The sequence below is a fragment of the Odocoileus virginianus genome, unplaced genomic scaffold, assembly GCF_023699985.2.
Source record: "Odocoileus virginianus isolate 20LAN1187 ecotype Illinois unplaced genomic scaffold, Ovbor_1.2 Unplaced_Scaffold_12, whole genome shotgun sequence".
In the NCBI taxonomy this organism is placed as follows: Eukaryota; Metazoa; Chordata; class Mammalia; order Artiodactyla; family Cervidae; genus Odocoileus; species Odocoileus virginianus.
The window spans coordinates 2001136-2024569 of record NW_027224274.1 but is presented as its reverse complement, the minus strand read 5'-3'; the positions used below and the strand labels follow the sequence as shown (position 1 = coordinate 2024569).

At 39.2% G+C, this 23434-nt stretch overlaps 1 long non-coding RNA gene across 1 annotated transcript; it reads left to right on the top strand.

Annotated features, from left to right (window-relative positions):
- The first annotated feature begins 16341 nt into the window (after positions 1–16341).
- LOC139033497 (uncharacterized) lies at positions 16342–23411 on the top strand. Its single transcript, XR_011486049.1, has 3 exons — positions 16342–16511; positions 16803–16964; positions 22624–23411. It is a non-coding gene; the product is annotated as an uncharacterized lncRNA (long non-coding RNA).
- The last annotated feature ends 23 nt before the right edge of the window (positions 23412–23434 follow it).

The window sequence follows — 23434 nt, the reverse complement described above, 5'->3', positions numbered from 1 at the left end:
AGATATTAAAACTATACTATATTTTATATTTATACATAAACTGTATTAGCCATATTATTGCATTAGCTGAACACATGTTATATGTCAGGCCCAATAGATATTAAAGTGCTTTAGTAGATTTTTACATTTAACCTTTAAAATATCCCTGTGACATAGGAACGTTATCAGCTACATTTTATGATAAGAGCACCAGTCCCCAGTTTTCTAAACCAGTCACTTAGCTGGTAAGTGAGAGACACAGGTTTTGAGGGCAGGTCTCTAGGACTCTTGGCCACTCTATTCTGTACCTCCTGACACTTCATTGTGTTTTTCCTGAAGTACATTCTGAACTACCCAACTCCAACTCCTAGTCATTGATTCTTGGTGCATCAGGTTCTCAAAAAATGCTTTGATACAAGTAAGGGAGGTATTCTGGGTGTGGACATGACTGTGATAAATAATTATACCAGCATTTGGTTTATGTATTTGCCTCTTATAAGTTTAGTATTTATATGAGGGAATCATCATAGGTGAACTGAAAGAACACATTACAAAGACACTGGAGTTCAGTGGTTAAGAGTTTGGGCTCAAAATCTGGAGTGATCTGGTTTTATTCATGGTTCCATGGCTTATTGCCTTGGCAAGTTACCAGCTGAGCCTCAATTTCCTCTGTGAAACAGATACAACCATACTATATACTTATAGAATTGCCCTACAATGAAGTGGAATGATGCTCAAAAGTACTCAGCACAACTCTTGGCATGTAGCAGGCACTCAAAACATGTTAGGGGTTTTCACTCTTGGGCCTGTGAAGTGGGCAGTCAGGTCTTGGTCTGTGGTTATCTCTGAGGGGCTGGCACTTTGTGTGAACCTGCCTCTCCCGTAAGCCTGTCTCTTTGGTGAAAACACTTTGTCTTGTTTTAGGCTTTCCTAATTGCAAAGTTATATGACTTTTACTTGTCTGCATACCCCTTTTTAAAAACTTTTTTCAAATAATTGCATGTTTGTAAATATTAAAATCATACATATTTTTTAAAAATTTAATGTAAAAAGATATAATAGAAATTAATCTCCTCCATTCAAAAGTTTATATGTAACTTTCCAAATTTTTAAATATATTTATATATTTTTCTTTCCTTTCAAATCTGGGCTTATATCATATATAGAGTCCCACAATTTTTTGTTTGTTTCTTTCTCACTGGACAAGCATCATGAAATACTCATTTTTAGACATGGCTGTATGGAATTTTAGAATTTCATCTTCACAGTTTTCTCTTGCAACAAATTCTACAATGAATGCTATTGTCCACTTACCCCTGTGAAAATATTTTTGTAGAATATATTCCTAGAGGTAGAACTTCTATGTCAGAAGAGTAAGTTTTATAATAAACCATTGCTCTATTTTCTGAGTTATGTTTTAACTTTTTTCTCTTTCTACTGAAAGTGTTGTAATGATAATCTTTGGATTTAACTTTTCTTTTGAATTATTTTCTTGGATTTTATTTATTAATGAAGTAATGGTAGTTATCATAACAGGATACAGTCTAAGCCAGGAACTTATCACGTGCAGTTTCTTGTCCTCCTTCTGGGATGTCCTCTTTGTTATAGATGAGAAATCTGTAAGCCTATCTTACAGATGTGTGTTGAAAGGATTGACCCAGACTCATAGCATCCAAAGTGACAGATATGGAGTTTGAGCTCAGCTCTGTCAGCTCTGTCAGCTCAGCTCAGTCTGATTTCAAAACTGATGCTTTTTAATCACAGCAGCCTGCTTCTAAACATTGATTATGAGCTGATCCTGGGATTCTAGGGCCTTAGGGGCTCACTGCTGGGGGTGAGAGAGGACAAATATTGAACCAATGAAGGCAACATAGTGGGGTAAGTGCTGTGATGGGGAAATCACAGAATTTTGTGTGGTGTGTGTGTGTGTGTGTGTGTGTGTGTGTGTGTGTGTGTACAACCATCAAGTCTAGCCCAGGTGGGTATAACCCCTCTTAAAATGATAAAATGGCATTCACAGTCCGAGTGCACTGATTAGGGGTAGATAATAATTAGCCATTGGTGGCTCAGATAATAAAAAATATCTGCCTGCAAAGCAGGAGACTCACGTTCAATCCCTAGGTGGGGAAGATACCCCGGAGAAAATGGCAACTCACTCCAGTATTCTTGCCTGGGTAATCCATGGACAAAGGAGCCTGACAAGCTGTTGTCCATGGGGTCACAGGAGTTGGCTCCATCTTAGCGACTAAACCACCACACATGGAAAAGATGAGACAGGGGACAGTTTATAGTTGTTTTATACCTGTACAGTTCTGATTAAAACTAAAGGCTCTGACAGACTCTTTCCCCATTGAGAAATGTTGCTGTTTCTCTTGCAAAATGATGATCTCAGGAAATACTATGCCAAGAGCTGAGCCATCAGTCAGCATTAAAATGAACAAGGAAAATCCCCAAGAGGAAAAGCCTTCTTGGTAAAAAGGCCATTTCCTAAGTGAGACTTCCTCTGGGAAAAAGGCATGTGAAATTATTTCCTGGGTCACTGGTTACTCAGTGTTGTCTGGGGCCATTAGTTGATGCTGAAAGGGAGATACTCACAAGGAGGAACAGAGAGATGGATGACAGGTTTTTAGGAACTCCACCCACACCCACAAGGGTTGTCAGTGATTTATTGAATACCTGCTATCTGTTTCTTGATGGGTCCACAAGAGGGATCTTGGGGTGAGCAAAGCAGGCATACATGTGGAGGAGCTCATGCTTCACCAGGGCAGAGGTCTATACGCCTTAAATTATAAGAAAGAGAGCTATGGGTGGTCACAGGGTTTGGACAAGTGCTTCTGAAATCTGAAGAGGGGCTCCTGAACAGCCAAACTGACTTCTGTTTAGGGATCAAATGCTATTCTGCCTCAGGAATGGGGATGGGGCATGGGAGCGAACAAGACAGCCTGGTTGGCATTATGCAACCTGGCACAGTGTAAAATGGGACAAACCCAGACCATGCAGGGCAGCCTCATACTGACCGTGCCCAGGGGACACGGTCACAGAGGAAGGGGCTTTCTGTCTGGGATCTGTAGGTGTCTCTCTGCTCAGCCTAAAAGGAGCCACTGAGAAATTTGTGGTTTAATACGGTGTGAACTTGGCTAAGTGAGAATGGTTTTTCCCAGAGCTCACCTCTGTGTGGCTCTAGGTTATAGTTCACCAAACGAGAATTTAGAGAAGATTTGGAAGCCGTAAGTAAACCAGCAGTCATCCTGCTCCAAAGATGATGTGGATGGAGGTGATGAGGGATGCAGAGGTATGGATGAAGGCCAGTTTGCCTTGCCCTTACCTGTGCCACACATCATGCTCTTCCTCCTGACTCCCCTTCTTGTAACTAACAGCAACCAGGCCTACAACGAGCCTGAGAACTCCCACCTACAGCAGCGACGGTAGACACAGCCTTCAAGAGACCTCAGCTGGCTTTCATGGTCCCAAAGCATTAGCTGGACATGCCTAATATCCAGATTTTCCTGCCAGCTCTGACTTGTCCATTCATGTCAGTATTCACCTTTCACTGAACTTTCAAGTCTCTCTCTTAGACCTTTACTCCACCCCCCCCCCAACTTTTTCACATTTGTGTTAAGGACTAACTGCAAAGTTTCAGAATCTGCCAGCATGATGGTGCCTTTTGGGGACCTGTGCTGAGCATATCTGTGATGAAGGCATGGGAGATGGGGTGTCGGTTGGGAACAGGTAACTTAGTGAATTAGACATCATGTTATAAAGTTTAGACTTTATCTTATGGGAAAGATACTACTTGCCAGAGCTTTAAGCAAGGGGAGAAAAACGAGCATGTTAGCATTTTAGAAAGATCACTCTAGTCGTAACGTGAGAGTGATTTTGCAGGGGAGGACAAACTTGATGGCAGGGACACCAGGAGGCTGAGAAGTGGCTCAAGAGCTGTGAGGAACATGATCTCATGCCTAAAAGATTGAGAAAACAGACCAGTGGAAGATATATTAAGAGGGGAGAAATATTGGGTCCTGGAGCTTGATTGGACGTGAAGTGGTGAAAGACAGAGGGGAATCTAAGTGATGTTAAGGTTTCTTACTGGGACACCTGAGCTGATGATAGTGCTCTTCACTGACCTAAGAGAAACAGGGAGAGGCTTGGTTAAGAAAATAATGAGCTCCATTCTGAATATGGTGCATTAGAGACATCTGTTGGATAAATGGGTCTGGAGCTCAATCAGGAGTATGAGCCAAAGTTCTAGATTGCAGAACATCTAGAACACATGCCAACTTTGCATGATTATGGACCCTTTAGAGAATATGAGAAAATTTATTTTCATCAGAAAAAAAAAAATATATATATATATACACAAATATTTATATAGATTTTCAAAAGACACACAGATTGCCTGGAGTCTAGCTATAGATCCTTTAGGGGTCAAGCATGTGCCTGGTGTCTGGTGGAGTGAGAAAAGGAGATGAAAATAAAACCCTGGGAGAATAATGGATGAGTGAGGGAAAGGAGACACAAAGGAGGCTGAGAAGACATAGTTCCAGAAGAAAAAGGTAAACCATCCATCCTATAGAGTGTAGACAGGTAAAAATCAAGGGAAACAATTGAAGAAGAGCATGGTAATAGCATGAAATTGCAGAAAATGCAAGTTTAGCAAAAAGGGAAAAATTTAAATATAAAAGAGAAGGTGCAGTTCAGCCCAATCTGCATCTCATGCTGAACTCTGCAAAAGATGAGACCCAGTTAAAACTCTCCGAATGGGGGCAGAACCCAAAGCTAGCATCCTGACCCCTTATCTGTCACACTGCCATGCCTCTCTTTCATCTCCAGAGTGCCAGCCTGGCTCTTTACCTATCTTTGCCTCTCCTCTCAGATTTAACGCTGAACCCTCGTCTTCTCAGGAATAATATTGACTTTCTCAAATCATCAGCTCATTTTAGATAAACTCAGGGAATACTCTTGAGGGTCCAATCCAGCCCTAAGACCTTTCTACCAGGCATCACTAATCCTTTCCTGGGGTCCTGTGTAATACAGTTATAAGCCTCAAGAAATCTGTCTTGGATCAAATGAAAAAGAAACTATGGTTTGCATTTGTATTTAGTGAGAAGACATGAAAAAAAAATCTTGTTGATATAAGTACTTAAGAATTTTAAGTGCTGTGCTGGTTAATATCTTTCTTAGTGATATACAGAAGGGCAGGTTGAAGAATGTTTATAATTGGTGTGTGGGGAGCATAGTGAATAAAAATGTCAAGGAACTCTTACCAACAGTCAGTGGGGCAAAGGTCTCAGTTTTAATCATGTTATAATGATTTTTAACACCTCTCTTACTTTTAATGATATGATGAGATTCTCCATGATAGTTAGCTATGAAATTCTGTTTTAATATTTCCTATTTCAAAACACTTATAGTAAGAATAAAATAATATTTCCCATCTGAACCATTGGAAAGGAAATTGTTAATCTTCTGTCCCATAGCCTTCTGATACTCTAGTATTTCTTACAAAGGAATGTATTCTCTAAAACCTAATTCAATCATCAAGATAAGGAAATTAATATTAATACAGTACCATCTAACTCTCAATTCCTAGTTGCTCAATAATGTCATTAACAGGAAAAAATCCAATTCAGAACCACACATTTGCATTTGATTGTTATGGTTTTCAGTCTTCTCTTTAAAATTGTTCTTTAATCTTTTCTTGACTTTCAATTTCTTAATTTTTTTAACGAAGAGGCCAGTTATTTTGTTGCATGACCCTCAATTTAGTTTTGTCCATTCTTACTGCTTAGATTTGGGTTATGCATCTTTGGCAGAAATATAACAGAAGTGATGATGCTGAGACTGCATCTTATCATCAAGTTGCTTATGATTTGTATTTGTTCCATTACAGATGAATTCTTTGATTAAGCTAGTGTTCACCAGAATTTTCCACTGAGAAGTATCCTTTCCCCCTTTTTACTTATTACATATTTTATAGGGAGGCACTATGAAGTTATGTAAATATTCCATTTTTCATCAAACTTTCAATGTACCTAATTTTTTATTTATACCTGCATGTGCTCATGGAAGTCAATGGTTTTGGGTCAGTTATGATCTACCATTATCATTGTTTATCTTTATGCTTTAGTTATCTTCAGTCTGACCAGTGAGGATGCCTTGAAGCATGTTTCTATACTCTTCTGTCAGGTTTCCTTCATTTCTGAATGCTTTCTAGTTTTCTGGTGCAGTAATATTTTAGTTTGCCTTTTACTTTGCCTGCTCCAAATCTGGAATCTGTCCTTTCTCCAAGAGGATCCTTGTTTCCCTTTGGTTGAGAATGGTATTTAGAAGTTAAGATCTGGGTACCAACTGTGTTCACTGCAATTGAATTGTCATTTTCCCCAGGCTCTTTCTGAAGACAGAGCTAAGGGAGTATATGTGCTAATATACACTTTCTTGACCACATTTACTTTTGTATTTATTTAACAGTTTTATACATTAACATTTTTAAGTTCACATAAATAACTTGAATTGCAGTCCAGTCTTTTCTCCTTCTTGTATTTGTAACTCCCTTCTTCAACAATGAAAACCTGACTCCCATAATCTTTAATATGCTTATGCACCAACTCCCCTCCCTTTGCCTCTCTTTGGGGCTGACTTCCTCACCCACTTGGACTCTGGACTTCCACCTACATCATTCCCCTTCCTACTGTGTTGATGGCCTCTTCACTCTGCTTGGCTGCTGAGTCCCCAAACCTTGTGCCCCTATCTGGACACTTTTCTCAATGCTTTTGAACTCTTACTTTTCACATCAGACTAGCTCCTGAAAACCTACACTCACCCTCATCCAGGCATGGGTGACCTTGTCACAATTTTCAGGTTCTGTCATTTCATGCCAGACTGCCCTTCTGCATGGACACTATCTTCATTCTTCCTGGCTCTGACAGCTCACGCCTGGCTGTCCCTGGACATGAATTTATACACGGCTTGGACTACTACACCCCGTGCTGGCCCACACCCCGGCATGGACACCCTACTTGAGATCTGACACCCCACTTTGCACCACTGAAGCTATTCCTTATGCCCCTCCAGTGTGGATGCCTACTTTTCTCTGATCCACTTAGTGGTATTCAGAGAATTAGTACTGAATTTAGGGGGAAAGAATTAGAAGAGAAAGACAAGAAGAAAAGCAAGCACCAAATTTTATCTATAAAGGTTTTGTTTTAACCACTAGGGAAATAACCTTTAGCCATGAAGTTTGTTGAAATCTTATAAACATGTTTGTTACAAGAAACTGTATTTGTTCCCTTAATCACTTAATCAACTATAGAATTAATTGGATTGAATATTGAAATTGCTCTTTATAGCTATATATGTACTCACCAGCTCTCTTTTAATTAATCACCATTTACATTATGTAAGGTCTCCTGAGCTCAAGAAGCCCCTAACTCTAATGTGTCTTTGTGTCCTGCTTGTGTGTCCTGCAGAGTCAGATCTAAAGAACATCTTAAATGTCCTTTTAAGATGAAATTTAACTTTAAATGGTGAAGATAAACTTCATTTTAAGATGAAGTTTATCTTTAAACTTCCTAAAGACCATCCTAAACTTCATAGTCCAATCATGGTTGATGATACTTCCAGTATTAAACTATAAAATAGATTTCTCACTTAAGATTGTACTTTTATAACTGTCCTGATACTGCTCCTTGGAATTCAGCTCAGTTCAGTCGCTCAGTCGTGTCAGACTCTTTGCGACCCCATGAACCACAGCACACCAGGCCTCCCTGTCCATCACCAACTCCCAGAGTTTACCCAAACCCATGTCCATTGAGTTGGTGATGCCATCCAGCCATCTCATCCTCTGTCATCCCCTTCTCCTCCTGCCTTCAATCTTTCCCAGCATCAGGGTCTTTTCAGATGAGTCAGCTCTTCCCATCAGGTGGCCAAAGTATTGGAGTTTCAGCTTCAACATCAGTCCTTCCAATGAACACCAGGACTGATCTCCTTTAGGATGGACTGGTTGGATCTCCTTGCAGTCCAAGGGACTCTCGAGAGTCTTCTCCAACACCACAGTTCAAAAGCATCAATTCTTCGGCACTCAGCTTTCTTTATAGTCCAACTCTCACATCCATACATGACTACTGAAAAAACCATAGCCTTGACTAGATGGACTTTTGTTGACAAAGTAATGTCTCTGCTTTTTAATATGCTGTCTAGGTTGGTCGATAACTTTCCTTCCAAGGAGTAAGCGTCTTTTAATTTCATGGCTGCAATCACCATCTGCAGTGATTTTGGAGCCCCCCAAAATAAAGTCTGACACTGTTTCCACTGTTTCCCCATCTATTTGCCATGAAGTGATGGGACTGGATGCCATGATCTTAGTTTTCTGAATGTTGAGCTTTAAGCCAACTTTTTCACTCTCCTCTTTCACTTTCATCAAGAAGCTCTTTAGTTCCTCTTCCCTTTCTGCCATAAGGGTGGTGTCATCTGCATATCTGAGGTTGTTGATATTTCTCCTGGCAATCTTGATTCCACCTTGTGCTTCATCCAGCCTAGCATTTCTCATGATGTACTCTGCATATAAGTTAAATAAGCAGGGTGACAATATACAGCCCTGACATACTCCTTTTCCTATTTGGAACCAGTCTGTTGTTCCATGTCCAGTTCTAACTGTTGCTTCCTGACCTGCATACAGGTTTCTCAACAGGCAGGTCAGGTGGTCTGGTATTCCCAACTCTTTCAGAATTTTCCACAGTTTATTGTAATCCACACAGTCAAAGTCTTTAGCATAGTCAATAAAGCAGAAATAGATGTTTTTCTGGAATTCTTTTGCTTTTTCAATGATCCAGTGGATGTTGACAATTTGATCTCTGGTTCCTCTGCCTTTTCTAAAACCAGCTTGAACATCTGGAAGTTCACGGTTCACGTATTGCTGAAGCCTGGAGAATTTTAATTACTTTACTAGTGTGTGAGATGAGTGCAATTTTGCAGTAGTTTGAGCATTCTTTGGCATTGCCTTTCTTAGGGATTGGAATGAAAACTGACCTTTTCCAGTCCTGTGGCCACTGCTGAGTTTTCCAAACTTGCTGGCATATTGAGTGCAGCACTTTCACAGCATCATCTTTTAGGATTTGAAATAGCTCAACTGGAATTCCATCACCTCCACTAGCTTTGTTCGTAGTGATGCTTTCTAAGGCCCACTTGACTTCACATTCCAGGATGTCTTGGCTCTAGGTGAATGATCACACCATCGTGATTATCTGGGTCATGAAGATCCTTTTTGTACAGTTCTTCTGTGTGTTCTTGCCACCTCTTCTTAGTAACTTCTGCTTCTGTTAGGTCCATACATTTTCTGTCCTTTATTGAGCCCATCTTTGCTGAAATGTTCCCTTGGTATCTCTAATTTTCTTGAAGAGATCTCTAGTCTTTCCTATTCTCTTGTTTTCCTCTATTTCTTTGCATCTATCACTGAGGAAGGCTTTCTTATCTCTCCTTGCTATTCTTTGGAACTCTGCATTCAAATGGGTATATCTTTCCATTTTTCCTTTGCTTTTCACTTCCCTTCTTTCCACAGCTATTTATAAGGCATCCTCAGACAGCCATTTTGCCTTTTTGCATTTCTTTTTCTTGGGGAATGGTCTTGATTCCTGTCTCCTGGAATCAAGGAGACTTGACTTTGACTTGGAATGTTGACATTCATTCTTGCCATTCTTGTCGTGAACCTCTGTCCATAGTTCATCAGGCTCTCTGTCTATCAGATCTAGTCACTTAAATCTATTTCTTGCTTCCACTGTAGAGTCATAGGGATTTGATTTAGGTCATACCTGAATTGTCTAATGATTTTCCCCAGTCTGAATTTGGCAATAACAAGTTCATGATCTGAGCCACAGTTAGCTCCCAGTCTTGTTTTTGCTGACTGTATAGAGCTTCTCCATCTTTGGTTGCAAAGAATATAATCAATCTGATATCAGTGTTGACCATCTGGTGGTGTCCATGTGTAGAGTCTTCTCTTGTGTTGTTGGAAGTGGGTGTTTGCTATGACCAGTGCATTCTTTTGGCCAAACCTCTAATATATTAGTCTTTGCCTTGTTTCATTCTGTACTCCAAGGACAAATTTGCCTGTTACTCCAGGTGTTTCTTGACTTTCTACTTTTGCATTCCAATCCCCTATAATGAAAAGGACATCTTTTTTGGGTGTTAGTTCTAGAAGGTCTTGTAGGTCTTCATCAGAACTGTTCAACTTCAGCTTCTTCAGCATTACTGGTTGGGGCATAGACTTGGATTACCATGATATTGAATGGTTTGCCTTGGAAACAAACAGAGATCATTCTCTCATTTTTGAGATTGCATCCAAGTACTGCATTTTGGAATCTTTTGTTGACTATGATGGTTACTCCATTTCTTCTAAGGGATTCCTGCCCACAGTAGTAGATATAATGGTCATCTGAGTTAAATTCACTCATTCCAGTCCATGTTAGTTCACTGATTTCTAGAATGTTGACATTCATTCTTGCCATCTCCTGTTTGACCACTTCCAATTTTCCTTGATTCATGGACCTAACATTCCAGGTTCCTATGCAATATTGTTCTTTACATCATTGAACCTTGCTTCTATCACCAGTCCTGGAGTAGTATTACTCAACCCTGTTTGGGAAATGTGTTTTTAGTAGTCTAGGGAAGATATATCATCTTCAGTCAAATTTCTGGCTTTTTATCATTTTTACTCACTGAGATTCTTGGAATGATTCCATTTGAGGAGAAGGTTTTGTATCGAATACACCTTCCTAGCATCCTTCCCAAACATGTGCATTGATCACACATGTGAAAAGAAAGTCATTGCTTTCAATTCTTTGTTCTCAGTTTAAATTGAAGCCCTCATGTGGGGCTATTTTTTAAGCTTCAGCAGACATATTTCAAACCGTATTTTGAACACATTTCAAATTTTTTTCTGTAGAGCAGAATTTTTCTTAATTAAAGGGGAATGTGTATATGCTAGCTATTGCCACAAAAGTGTTATGTTACTCATCGCCCTCAAATGCAGCTTAGAATAACAGTTATATATCCTCATTGATCTGCATGTTCACTGACCTAGGCTGCCCTTGGCTGGGTGACCGTGTTGATTTTTGTTGTTCTCTCTCATGTTGGGGATCTGCTGTGTCCAACTTTGCTCTATCAATACGTCATTTTCCTGCGACCAGCAGGCTTAACCGGGACCAGTCTGAGCAGGTTCTTTCTTGGTTAGGGAGTGGGGCAGCCTACCCTTGCAAGGCATCTCAAGTTTCTACTGGTCTTCTGCTTGGTGGGGAGGGCACTGAGAACAGGCAGTGGATACACGGAGGGGTAAAGAACGGAGCCCTGATTCACCTTGCTGGGGAGTGCCATTCAAGGAATAGGAATGAAAGAGTGCTGCCAGGGCCTAACAGTTTTACCTAGAAGGCTGGCTGATTTTGGTTGTTCTTAATCCCCTACACTTTCTTCTTTGTTTGCGCCATTAAAAGCTCCCTTGGTGGCTTGACTCTTCTTTTTGAAGGCCTTTGACTTTTCAGGGTCAGCTCGGTTTATCAGACGGGCATTGAAAAGTACTCAATTGAACAAATGAATGAATGAATGAATGATACTATGTCTTCATCATTACTAGGCCCTCCTTTCAAGTGTGGGTATGAACGTTGTTACTGAAATGTACCTCCATAGGCTGACATCAGGAAGGAACCCTGCTCTAAGATCTCCATTTTCATTTTCAGTCCCTAAATTCTAGGTATACTTGGATACTACCAAACAATGCTTCTTAAGTGTGATAAGACCGTTGTGATTTCTTTAAAATTTTGAGTTTATAATTTTTTCTGTGTGTAAGTGTATAGATAAGGCAATTGTTCCTGTTTTAAATCACATGTTACTTTTCAAGAAAAGTTATACTAATTTTTAAAATTAACTTTGATAGGCAGAGAGATAAGACCATTAGGATGTACTGTGTCATTGAACATTCAAATGATGTCTACCATTTATTAAGTAGCTCAATGTGCTAGGCACTGTTAGCTGTTTGATTTACTTTAGCTTTACTCTCTAAAACAATCACACAAAGTAGATATTATTTAGTATTCTTAATTAATAGTGGAGGACACTGAAGTTTAGTTAAGTTAAGTAACTTAAGTTCTGACAGTTAACAAAGGGTTCATTTGGCCTACAGGTCATGTCAGCTAACGGGCAACTTTCTTTCCAATACACTCTATTGTCTTGATTCCTTAATTGAGTTGGTTTCATGGATACGTCCCACTCCACAACCCTCCTAGCATCTTCTCCCAGAGGAAACTATCATGCCTATGTCATACAATGCATGCTCTGATGAGTGGTGTTTGACAAAAGTAAAACAATAAGAAACAAGTTTATAATTGGCCTCCAGTAGGCAAATTGTTACCGTGATGAATTCTCCTTCATCATACCAAAGGCAGGTGAAAGAAAAAAGGATTTCTGCTACTGAATAAAATATTTAGGTCAGAGGCAAGAAAGGACTTTTGCTCAGGTTTGTTAACAACTATCATAGGTCGCTGGAAAGTTGGCAAATATTTTCACTAAGAGAATTACAAACTTCTTTTGCCTTTTCTTCTTTTTCTTCCTCTTCTTCTTCTTCCTCCCCTCTTCTCCCCTTCCTCTCCCCTTCTCCTCTTCCTCCTCCTCCTTTGGAATGCTTGTTTCCAAATAAAATCCCGAAAGTAATTCCACCCATGTACCCTCTGATTCAGGAAACATTAAGCACCTATTATGTGCCAGATACTGGCAGGTTAAATACACAGTGGTAAACAGAAGGCACCCCAGTCCTCAGGTTCGGTTACAGGCTGCTGCTCTGCTTGAGAGACTTCCCAGAGGCACCCCCACCTTCTCTGTGGAGCACCAGTGCTCTGCAAAACCATGTGAAAATCACTGTCCTGAAGGCTCCTATGGAGGGTACAGAGATGCTGGCTCTCATTTCCACTGCCACCCTCAGCATTTTTCCCTTGAGGATGTCAAGAGGAGAATGTTTATTTTACACATGCACACAAATGTGTGGGGAGACTGTTCAGAACAAAGCTGCCTGGAAGAACAAGGTGGACTGTCTTCTTGGTGTCTTTCTCTCCTGCCTTCATCTCCCCTGCCTCCAGTCTCCATCAATCTGCTTCACCATTCCATCTTCTAGGCAGCTGCTGGAGTTGTCTTCATAAAACTTTCAATGGCTCCTTGTTAACTTCTTAGTAAAGGTCATTTTAAACAGGAATTCAGGGGACTCATGATATACCCCAGGCCACTTACCCTGTTTTTCTTCTGGACTCATTTTCCATTATATCCATTTGTGTATTCGGCAGTCTTTTTCATTGATCACCTGCTTGACCCCCAAATATGCAGGGTATTCACTCCTCTTCACCTTTGTTAGGCCCAGAATGCTCATTATTTCCTCCACTAATCAAAAATCTATGTAACTACAAGGCGCAGCTCATTTGCAGCTTCTCCTAGAGGCTTTCCCTTATCGCTCTATTGGAATTAATTTCTTCCTCCTCTGTACTTCCACTGTCCTTTCTTATACTTCTGTTTAACACATTTTCTGTTCTGCTTCATCCAAATATGATGTATTTACTTGTCTGTTTCCTGCAGCCCCTCAAATACTGAGAATTAAGGTCAGGAGTCTGATAATGATGTCAGTTCATCATTAATCACCTGATGCTCTAGTCATAAAAGAGCTTCATAAAATATCTCACATTATCATTTTAAATCCTCCTACTAGGGTTCTGGAAGGTCAGGTATGGGCATAGAGGTGCTATAATTTCATTTTAAGTTTTATTTTAAGAAGTATGCTGGAACTTGGTATAAGACAGGCTTGGTGCAGCAAAAACTAACACAACATTGTAAAGCAATTATTCTCCATTGAAAAATAAAATCAAATTAAAAAAATTTTAATTAAAAAGAAGAAAGATAGACCTGGAGTCAAATCCCAAGTCTATACTCACTCTGTGAGCTAGAATGGACTATGTAACTTCTCTGAGCCTCAGGTTTCTCATCAGAAAATGAGCACCAAAACTTACATCAGCAAGTTGTTATGAAGCTTAAATGACATGATGTGAGATCAACACAATGCCTGTCACATGTGATGAATAGTACATAATAGGCACCACTGAAGCTTTTCTCCTACAGGAAATCCTAGCCTACATGATTGAGCTCCTACCAGGTGCCAAGGGCTTGCCAACAAACTCATCTGTATTATCTCATTTAACCCTGAAAACTACTGTTACGAGAATGTGCTATTGTTCCTCTTTCTGGGTTTCAGAGGAAGAGACTGGAAGGTTAGCAGCTTCCCTGAGGTCAGTAAGTTAGTAAGGATTACAGCTGGATAAAAACCCAGTCACTGGACACTGAAGACTATGGTAGTAACTGCTGATGCCATTTGGTGGACTGGAGAAGTTTTACAAAAATGTTCCAGTTTTAATGGAACAGGTGATGCCATCCCTAACCAGGATCTTGGAGAAAATCTGTCATTATGTTGGCCACCCCTAAAACTGGCAGGAACTTGCAGCAGGATGATTTCTTTTAGTTGTGCAGAGATAAACATCAGAGTGTAATCATTGCACTATACAACCTATCAGATTCTCTGCAGAGTCTGTTCTTTCAAGAAGATTTTCTGTCTTTTAGATTTTCAAATGTCTCTCTGCTTTTTTTCAGTTGTACTATTTCAAGGCAAAGTTGAAATCAGTTTCCTCAAAAATCTTTCCACCCAAAAAGGCGAGAGGGTGGGGTGGCAAAGTGAAATGAACTCTGTTTATGTGGTAACTTCCACATGTATAGAGTGCAATAATCAGCTCAAAATTTTCATTCAGTTCCCTGGGAGTTAGTGTGTGATCTATTTCTAACTGAATATAAAGGATGATTCTTAAACCATTAATCTCTTTTATTTGCCAGAATAATAATTCCAATAGTTTGTTATGTGATTCACACTGAGACAGGTTTAATCTGAATTATGCATATTCTACTGTGTTGCTATAATTTAGCCAAACGAGAGTCTGTTTTATATTTTATTTTAAATAAATCCATTCCCTGTGGATCCAAGCAAGAAATACTCAAGACTTTCTCCTCTCTGAAACCTTGGAATTTGCATATCTCACACTCTTTTTCTTTCTGTTTAATTCTTTGTTTCCTCTCAAACCAGAGACTTTAGATTTATGGTGACTTTGTGGTTGGATTCTTGACCTTTTAGAGTCAAACCCAGGAGCTTTTCTCTCCCCTTCTCCCCTCACTTCTTTCTTTCTTTCCTTCCTCCTATAGCTTTAATTGAGGTCTTATTTGTATACCATAAAATTCAATTATTTCATATGCACAATTCAATGATTTTAAAGTGAATTTTCAGTGTTGTGCAACTCTTTCCACAACCTAATATTAAACATTGCCACCACCCTAAAAAGGATATGGCATGCCCATGCACAGTCACTTTCCATTCTCACTCCCAGCCTCAGGCAAATATTAATCTATTTTTTGTCTCTATAGATTTGACCTCTCTGACATTTTCATATAAATGGAATTATGTAAATGTGTTGTTTCTTGTGTCTAGATTCTCTCACTAAGCATAACATTTTTGAGATTAGTCCATGTTGCAGCACTTATTGGTAATTTTCTCCTTTTTATTTTTGAAGAGTATTCCATTGCATGGATATATCACATTTGGTTTATCCATTCACCAATTGAGGAATCTTTCGTTTGTTCCCCTTTTTGGCTATTACAAACAGTGCTACTATGAACCTTCATATATGTCTTTGTGTAGACATATGTTTTTATTTCTCTTGAGTAGTTTTCTGTGAATACAATTTCTAGGTCATATGATTAATTTATGTTTAACATTGTAAGAAACTACCAAAGTATTTTACAAAGTAACTGCAACATTTTACATTTTTATAGCAATGTATGAGGGTTCCAGTGAATTCACATCCCTGTCAATTGTTGTTACTCTCTTATATATTGGTGAGATATTTAGAGTGATAAAATGATGAAAAAATATATCTAGCTATAGTTTTAATTGCAGTGCTCCTCTTATAAGTAGCACTGAGCACCGTTTCATGTTTAAGGGACACTTGTAAGCTTCTAAAATGTAAACCTCATATCATATAAACACCGTTGACAATTTTCTAGCTAGTTTTCAGTCTTTCTTTTTCCTTCTTGATTTTTAATTATCCACTTAAAAATTAAAAGTGTATTTGCTCCATTATAAACACAATGTGCATGTTTATTTTAAAAAGCTAAAAACAAAGAAAGGAAGTGAGACTTCAAATTAATCAGGTAAGTTGACTGCATTTCTTTTTATCCTTTCTAGAAAGTCCACCAGAGTGATTGTGAAATGACTTCCGTTTTTTTTTTTTTTTTTTTAAGGGATTAACCTAGTAGGAACAAAAGAACAGAAATCAACAAATTTTCAGAACTAGAAAGCAGATGGAGGACCACTCACTGACCAAGCAGGGTGAATAATACTCAAGTGCCTATAAAGAGGGAGTCTGATGAGAAGGAGACCCATCCACGTAACAGATACTCCAGAAAGACTCAATACGGTAAAAGGCTGGGCTTTTCAGTGTCCAAGAGAGGATGAAGGGTTGAAAGATATTTTACAGGGAGGTTAGGGCTCACCTCTAATTCTCTTATCAACGTTGTATGGCCAAGTAACTTCGTCTCCTCTACTCTGCCCCTCCCCCAAGGAAGTAGGGGTTCCCAAGAAGAAGGGTGGGGTCTAAAAACCGGAAGAGTAAGTCTGTTGAACCAAGGGATCCTCAGCACCATTTCCTCATTCTCCCCAGAAAATGCTGAGCCTTGGCTAATTATCCTTCTCTGTTCACTTTCCCTAGGCAGGAAATGGAAAAATTCTTCGCTGTAGACAAGACCTCGACATACTGACCTTTGGAAGCTCCTAGTAAAAAGCCTGCCTCACTCCTTGTTTAGCCTACTCAACAGCTGACAATCACCTCTATCCCTAAATTAAATATGAACATAAGATAAAGGATCATCAGGTATTTGAGCAAAGCTTTCAGACAGTAAAGCATCTGCCTGCAATGCGGGAGACCCACGTTCGATCCCTGGGTAGGGAAGATCCCCTGGAGAAGGCAATGGCAACCCACTCCAGTATGCTTGCCTGGAAAATTCCATGGACAGAGGAGCCTGGTAGGATACAGTCCATGGGGTCGCAAAGAGTCTGACGCGACTGAGCAACTTCACTTCACTTTTCACTCTCACTTTCAGCATAAAAGAAGGAGCCGGGAACAACAACAGTAAACAAGGAAGGAAAAAAAAAAAACCTTCCTGGAGAAAATAAAGTCCTCCAGGGAACAGAAAAATGTCACCAAACAAAACCAGGGAGTATTCTTACAGACATAAGAAAGTGAAAGTGAAGTCGCTCGTCGTGTCCGCATGGACTGTGTCCTACCAGGCTTCTCCGTCCATGGAAATTTCCAGGCAAGAGTACTGGAGTGGGTTGCCATTTCGTAAGAAAAGATGCTGTAATCACAAATCAAATACAGGATACTATGATAAGAGAACAGAAAAACAGCATGAGCTTCTAGAAATTAAATATAATAAAAAAATTAAGTCAGTAGAAGAACCCTTTTAGAAATATGCCAAAAAGAATTATAAAACATGGAAGAAATGGGACATAGCAGAAAAAAGGACAAATAAACTTGTAAGACTGACTCAAAATATCTTCTATCATCCTAAGATTTCTAGAGGAGACAGCAGAGAAAAATGAAAGAAAATATCTGAGAAATATGAAAATTTCTCAGAATTGAAGGTCATGCATCTTTGGTTTGAATGGGCTTAGTAAATGCCAACATAATTAACAGGGGGAAAAGATGTATAATTTTAAAATATTAGGACATTAGAGAAAGAGAAGCTTCTAAAGAGAGGGAGAGTATGGGTTCTAAAGTCAAGAATGGCACTGGGTTTTTTGGTAGTATTGATAGCACTAGATTCTGGATATCACTGAGGGAAGCCCTTCAACAACTTTCAGTCTAGAATTCTAAATCTGGCCAAACTATTCATCAAGGATGAAAGTAGAAGATATCTTTAGAAACAGAAAGACTCTAAGTGTTAATCCTCAAGCATCATTTAAGAAACTACTTGAGAATATTTCAGAGGAAAAAGTGAGGAAAGCAAGAAAAAGGGACCGTGCTTGGCTAAACAGTGGGTTTACATCATCTTCATCATGCAATCTCTTTCTACCTAGATGTTAATTTTAATTATTTAGGAACAATAGTGGGAAGAAGTGTTCATTCATATGTTCAAATATTTTTCAAGTGTTGTATCTTCAAATACTAGGAAAAGAAATGAAGACATATATTCTAAACTGGATAAACCAAGACATAGACATATAAGCATATTACTAAATATGCTATTTAGCATATTAAAATTCTGTTTAGAAGAGACAGCATGAGGGTTGAAAGGGGCTGATGTGGACAGTGGAAATGACAGGGTCATGGATATTGGTGTCAGCAGGTAAAGAACTGCTGCTTTTAGGCACTTGGGTACTATCTTGATAAAAATAAAGTAATTTAAAAAGAAAAAAATTTTGGGGCCAAATATAAATTACTACCATAACAGAAACAATAACAAAACAGAGAATATCAGTTCAGTTCAGTTCAGTCGCTCAGTCGTGTCCGACTCTTTGCAACCCCATGAACCGCAGCACGCCAGGCCTCCCTGTCCATCACCAACTCCCGGAGTCCACCCAAACCCATGCCGTCCAACCATCTCATCCTCTGTCATACCCTTCTCCTCCTGCCCTCAATCTTTCCCAGCATCAGTGTCTTTTCCAATGAGCCAGCCCTTCGCATCAAGTGGCCAAAGTATTGGAGTTTCAGCTTCAACATCAGTCCTTCCAATAACAGAGATTATAGGTGAAAGAAAAATCATTAATTGTCACACAACCCAAAGATAAATAGTATTCACATTTGGTGCAGGGTTGGTTTTTTTTTTTTTTTCCCTTGTCTTTTCTCTATGAAAAATTTTTGTTTCATGCTTTTTCATAGTTATGTTCATACAATTGACTATTCTGTTTTTCTTAATCTATTATCATGGTGAAAACATTTTCTCATGATCATATTAAAATTTAAACATACTTTAAAATGGCTGCATAATAGCCCAATTGAGTAGCTATGCTATAATTTACTTTAAAAAATTTGAGTTTAGTTGATTTACAACATTATATTCGTTGCCAGTGTACAACATAATGATTCAATGTTTTTATACATTATACACCATTTAAAGTTATGACAAAATAATGGCAATATTTTTCTGTTGTACCATATATCTTGCTGCTTATTTATTTTACTTTTGTCATTGTCATTTGTTGTTCTCTCTGCGTGAAGCTCCAATGTTTTTGGGAACATTCTCCAAATCTCAACTGGTCAACTACTCTTACTCCTTCAACCACACGATTCTAATGGGGGGCTGCCAATTACCACCCAGCTCTGTAGTGTGAGCCATGAGAATGTGGCCCATGCCTGGCCAACCAAACTCCTGGGAATTTTCTAGCTGGTGTTGAACTGAAGAGCTTGATATGAGGATGTAAGCCTGGAGGAATGAGGCGAGCTTGGACTTCTGGGACAACAAGCCTGAAAACATAAAGCACAGAAAAGCACGTGTGAGAGAAGTGGCATGAAGGGGAACCAATAACTAGGGCAAGAGGAGAGAAAGAGAGAGAGAAGAAAGAAATCAACCTGATGACATTAGAATCTCTGAACCTATTGATCGCCAATGCCACTCTTATTCTAACCCATCTGCAATCGGTTACATTAACTGATAGATACTTCCTTAATACATGTTATACTTGAGATAGATTGGATTTTCTTGCATTATTTTTAAATGAATGAGCCTTCACCACAGAGACTTATAGGGACAGAACATAATATTCAAGTTGTTTGGAGCAAATACCTAATAAGCCCTTATTAAACTGAATTAAATGACCTTCCCCAGAAGCATAGCAGTATAGTACAAAGAGTGTGGGCTTTAGAAACTGGCTGACCTGTGTTTGAATTATGGATCTGTAAAAACTTCAGCAAATTATTTCATATATTGGAGCTTCAACTTCTCCTCTTTTTTCATCATCATCAGCATTATAATCTCTAACATTTGTTGAATTGTTTCCCTATGGCTCACACTATGCTAAATGTTTTGCATGTGTTATCTCTTGGATACAATAATCCTAAGGGTCTCTCTGATAGTCATATACAGATGTGAGAGCTGGATAATAAAGTAGGCAGAGTGCCAAAGAATATCTGCTTTCAAATTGTGGTGCTGGAGAAGACTCTCGAGAGTCCCTTGGACAACAAGGAGTTCAAACCAGTCAATCCTAAAGAAAATCAACCCTGAATATTCATTGGAAGGTCTGATGTTAAAGCTGAGGCTCCAATACTTTGACCACCCGCTGAGAACAGTCTACTCATTGGAAAAGACCCTGATGCTGGGAAAGATTGAAGGCAGAGGGAGAAGAGGTTGACAGAGGATGAGATGGTTGGATGGCATCAGTGGATTCAATGGACATGAACTTGGGAAAACTCCAGGAGATGGTGAGGGACAGAGAAGCCTGGCGTGCTGCAGTTCATGGGGTCACAAAGAGTCAGACATGACTTGGCTACTGAACACCACCCTAGTTCATACCATGTTTTTTTAGCACCAATATCCATAACTTCTCCCTGCACATTCTCCATCTCTTGGACTAGACTGCAAAAATCATATTGTATGCCATAGTTTTCATTATTTGTTTTTTCAACTCTGGTACTGCCAGGCACACCAAGTCACTACTCAGTAAATCACAGAATATAACATAATACTTCTTTTTATTTGTGTGGTTTCATGGAGTTTGTTGTTGTTCAGTCTCCTAATCATGTCCAACTCTTTACGACCCCACGGAGGGTAGCGCACCAGGCCTCTCTTCTCACGGAGTTCACACTGTCTCTAATTAAACTGAATCTTCTTGACACCCTCTCAGGTACATTTTATTATCCCCATTTTACAGAGTAAGAAAGTGAGGCTCTGAGAGACTCAGAAAGACTAACTGGGAGTCATAGGTAAAATCTTTGGCTCCAAGGTAAGTGCTCTTTTCACTGCATCACAGCTACTTCTAGTTAGCCCTTCAGAAAATATCTGGTCGAACCATACTTATTGCAGGAGGATGTCTAAGTCAATTATTCTAGGAATGAGAACACAGAAATAACTCAAGGATAACGAAATGTTACCCTTTCTTCCACATACCAGACAACATTAACTGATTAGACAACTTTTCTTCTGGGTCTTGAAGTTGCTTCACATACTTTACAATCTTTCTCAAAACCAGATTCCACCTCCGCAATTAATCAATCTTAATCCAAAATGGACACTCAAGAAGAAACACACTTGAGACTTTCCTGGCAGTCAGTGATTAAGACACCAAGTTTCCACTGCAGGGGGCACAAGTTCAATCCCTGGTCAGGGGACAAGATCCCACATGCCATGCAGTGCAGCCAAAAACAGGGGGGAAAAAAGGAGAAACATATTTGTTATTTGATGGTTAGATGTTCTCAAGTGCCTAACTGCTCAAAATGTGGTCCTCAGATCATCAGCATCAGCATCTTTTAGAAGCTTGATGGAAACACAGAATCCCATCTACAGAATCAGAATGTGTATTTTAATATTTCCAAGTGATTCCTATGAGCACGAAGTTTGAGAAATTCAACTCTAAAACACTGTTCAGTGACAAGTCTAGACAGTGATTTTATGACTGCTTATCTCTCCATCTCAGAGAACCCACTACAGAGTTGCCTCATCAGACTTTCCGCATGTCTGTTGGTTCAGAGGGGCATCTATTAAATCTCTAGAACATCTTCCAGGACATCTTGATTTGAATGACAGAATGGTTCTATCTGAAAAGATATTTCTGGGACCAGACACACACAGCTGCACTGAGATAAACAAGGGAAGCCTAAACTCTCTGCTTTGGCTGTCAGCTTGTCTCCTTGCCTGGAGAGTTATTCTCTTCTTCATGTTGATAGTTTAGAGGTAAGACATTTCTGCCCTGAGTTCCCAGCACCACAGTAAAATGGAACCCTCCGCTACTTTCCTGCACGTTCCAGGATTCTAGCTAGCATGGCTCGAATTTCTCCAGGCCGGAAGCACCTTTGCCTGATACATTACCTCTGTGACCACCAGTGTGTTTACTGCCTGTTTGTGTATTCCGAAGCTACTGCTGTGTTAGTCAACTTTACAGTTTGTATATTTTGTGGACATTAAAAAAATTATTTATATATTTTTCATTTTAATTTTTCAAAGTTTAATTTTATGTTTGTGGTTATAATTTATGTCGTGGAAAAAAGATGTTTATGATCTCAAGAATGGGATTAAATTATGAAGATTATTCAGCAGTGGGAACACTAGAAAAGATGATAATTCAGCAGAAGCAATCATTGTTTGCATTTTCCAAAAAAAAAAAACTCTTGTGGTTAATTTCCTTATTTCTAAATTTGTGTATTATTATTCCATTTTTATTTTAAATGTGTGTAATATTCTGTCTAGTTACCAAAAAAGAGCATTTTTATTTTGAAAATCTAGAAAATTCAGGAAAATATAGGGGAAGTAAAAAACAACTCTATGTCCAATACTTAATATTTTGTTCTATTTCTCTTTACTCTTTTCCTATAACAGGAATCATTTCTTGCTTGTTTCTCTCTGCAACTTGTAGTAGAGAAGTGTATTTCGAGATGTCTTATTTCATTGTGACAAGGACAGTGATTGAGTTTCTTCACAGAGAGCAGCTGGATGAGTCAGCCAAACGGACGTGGGAGGAACACACATAGAGATGAAATTGACCCGTCTCCAGATCAGCTGGGACTTGCATCTTCATTTGCCTCTAGGACTTCAGATAGCTGTCTGAGCACCAGTTACCATGGGTCTTTCTGCACCAACCCCACATGCCCACAACTTGACCTCAACCTTTGTGAGGCTGGGTTGGTGGGGGTTCTCCATGACCATCCTCCTAGCCAGAAAGATATTACTCCCACAAGGTCAAAGATCCTCTTGTTATGTTAAGGTTTCTTTCTCTGTGCAAGCACAGACGGGATACACATATTCTCCATGCTTTGAATGACATACAGGCCTATGGAATTCAGGGCCAGGCAGTTCTGTGTTCTTTTTTTGTGGTGGTTGTTGTTAAAAATTAGTATTATAATTTATTATGGCTCTATCAAAATACCATTGATATAATCAGCTTTTATCACATAATGCAGTTTATATTTTAAAAAATATTTACTTATTTATTTGGCTGTGCTGGATCTTTTTTTTTTTCCCCAATTATTTTTATTAGTTGGAGGCTAATTACTTTACAATATTGTAGTGGGTTTTGCCATACATTGCCATACATTAACATGGATTTACATGTGTTCCCCATCCCGATCCCCCCTCCTGCCTCCCTCCCCATCCCATCCCTCTGGGTCATCCCAGTGCACCAGCCCTGAGC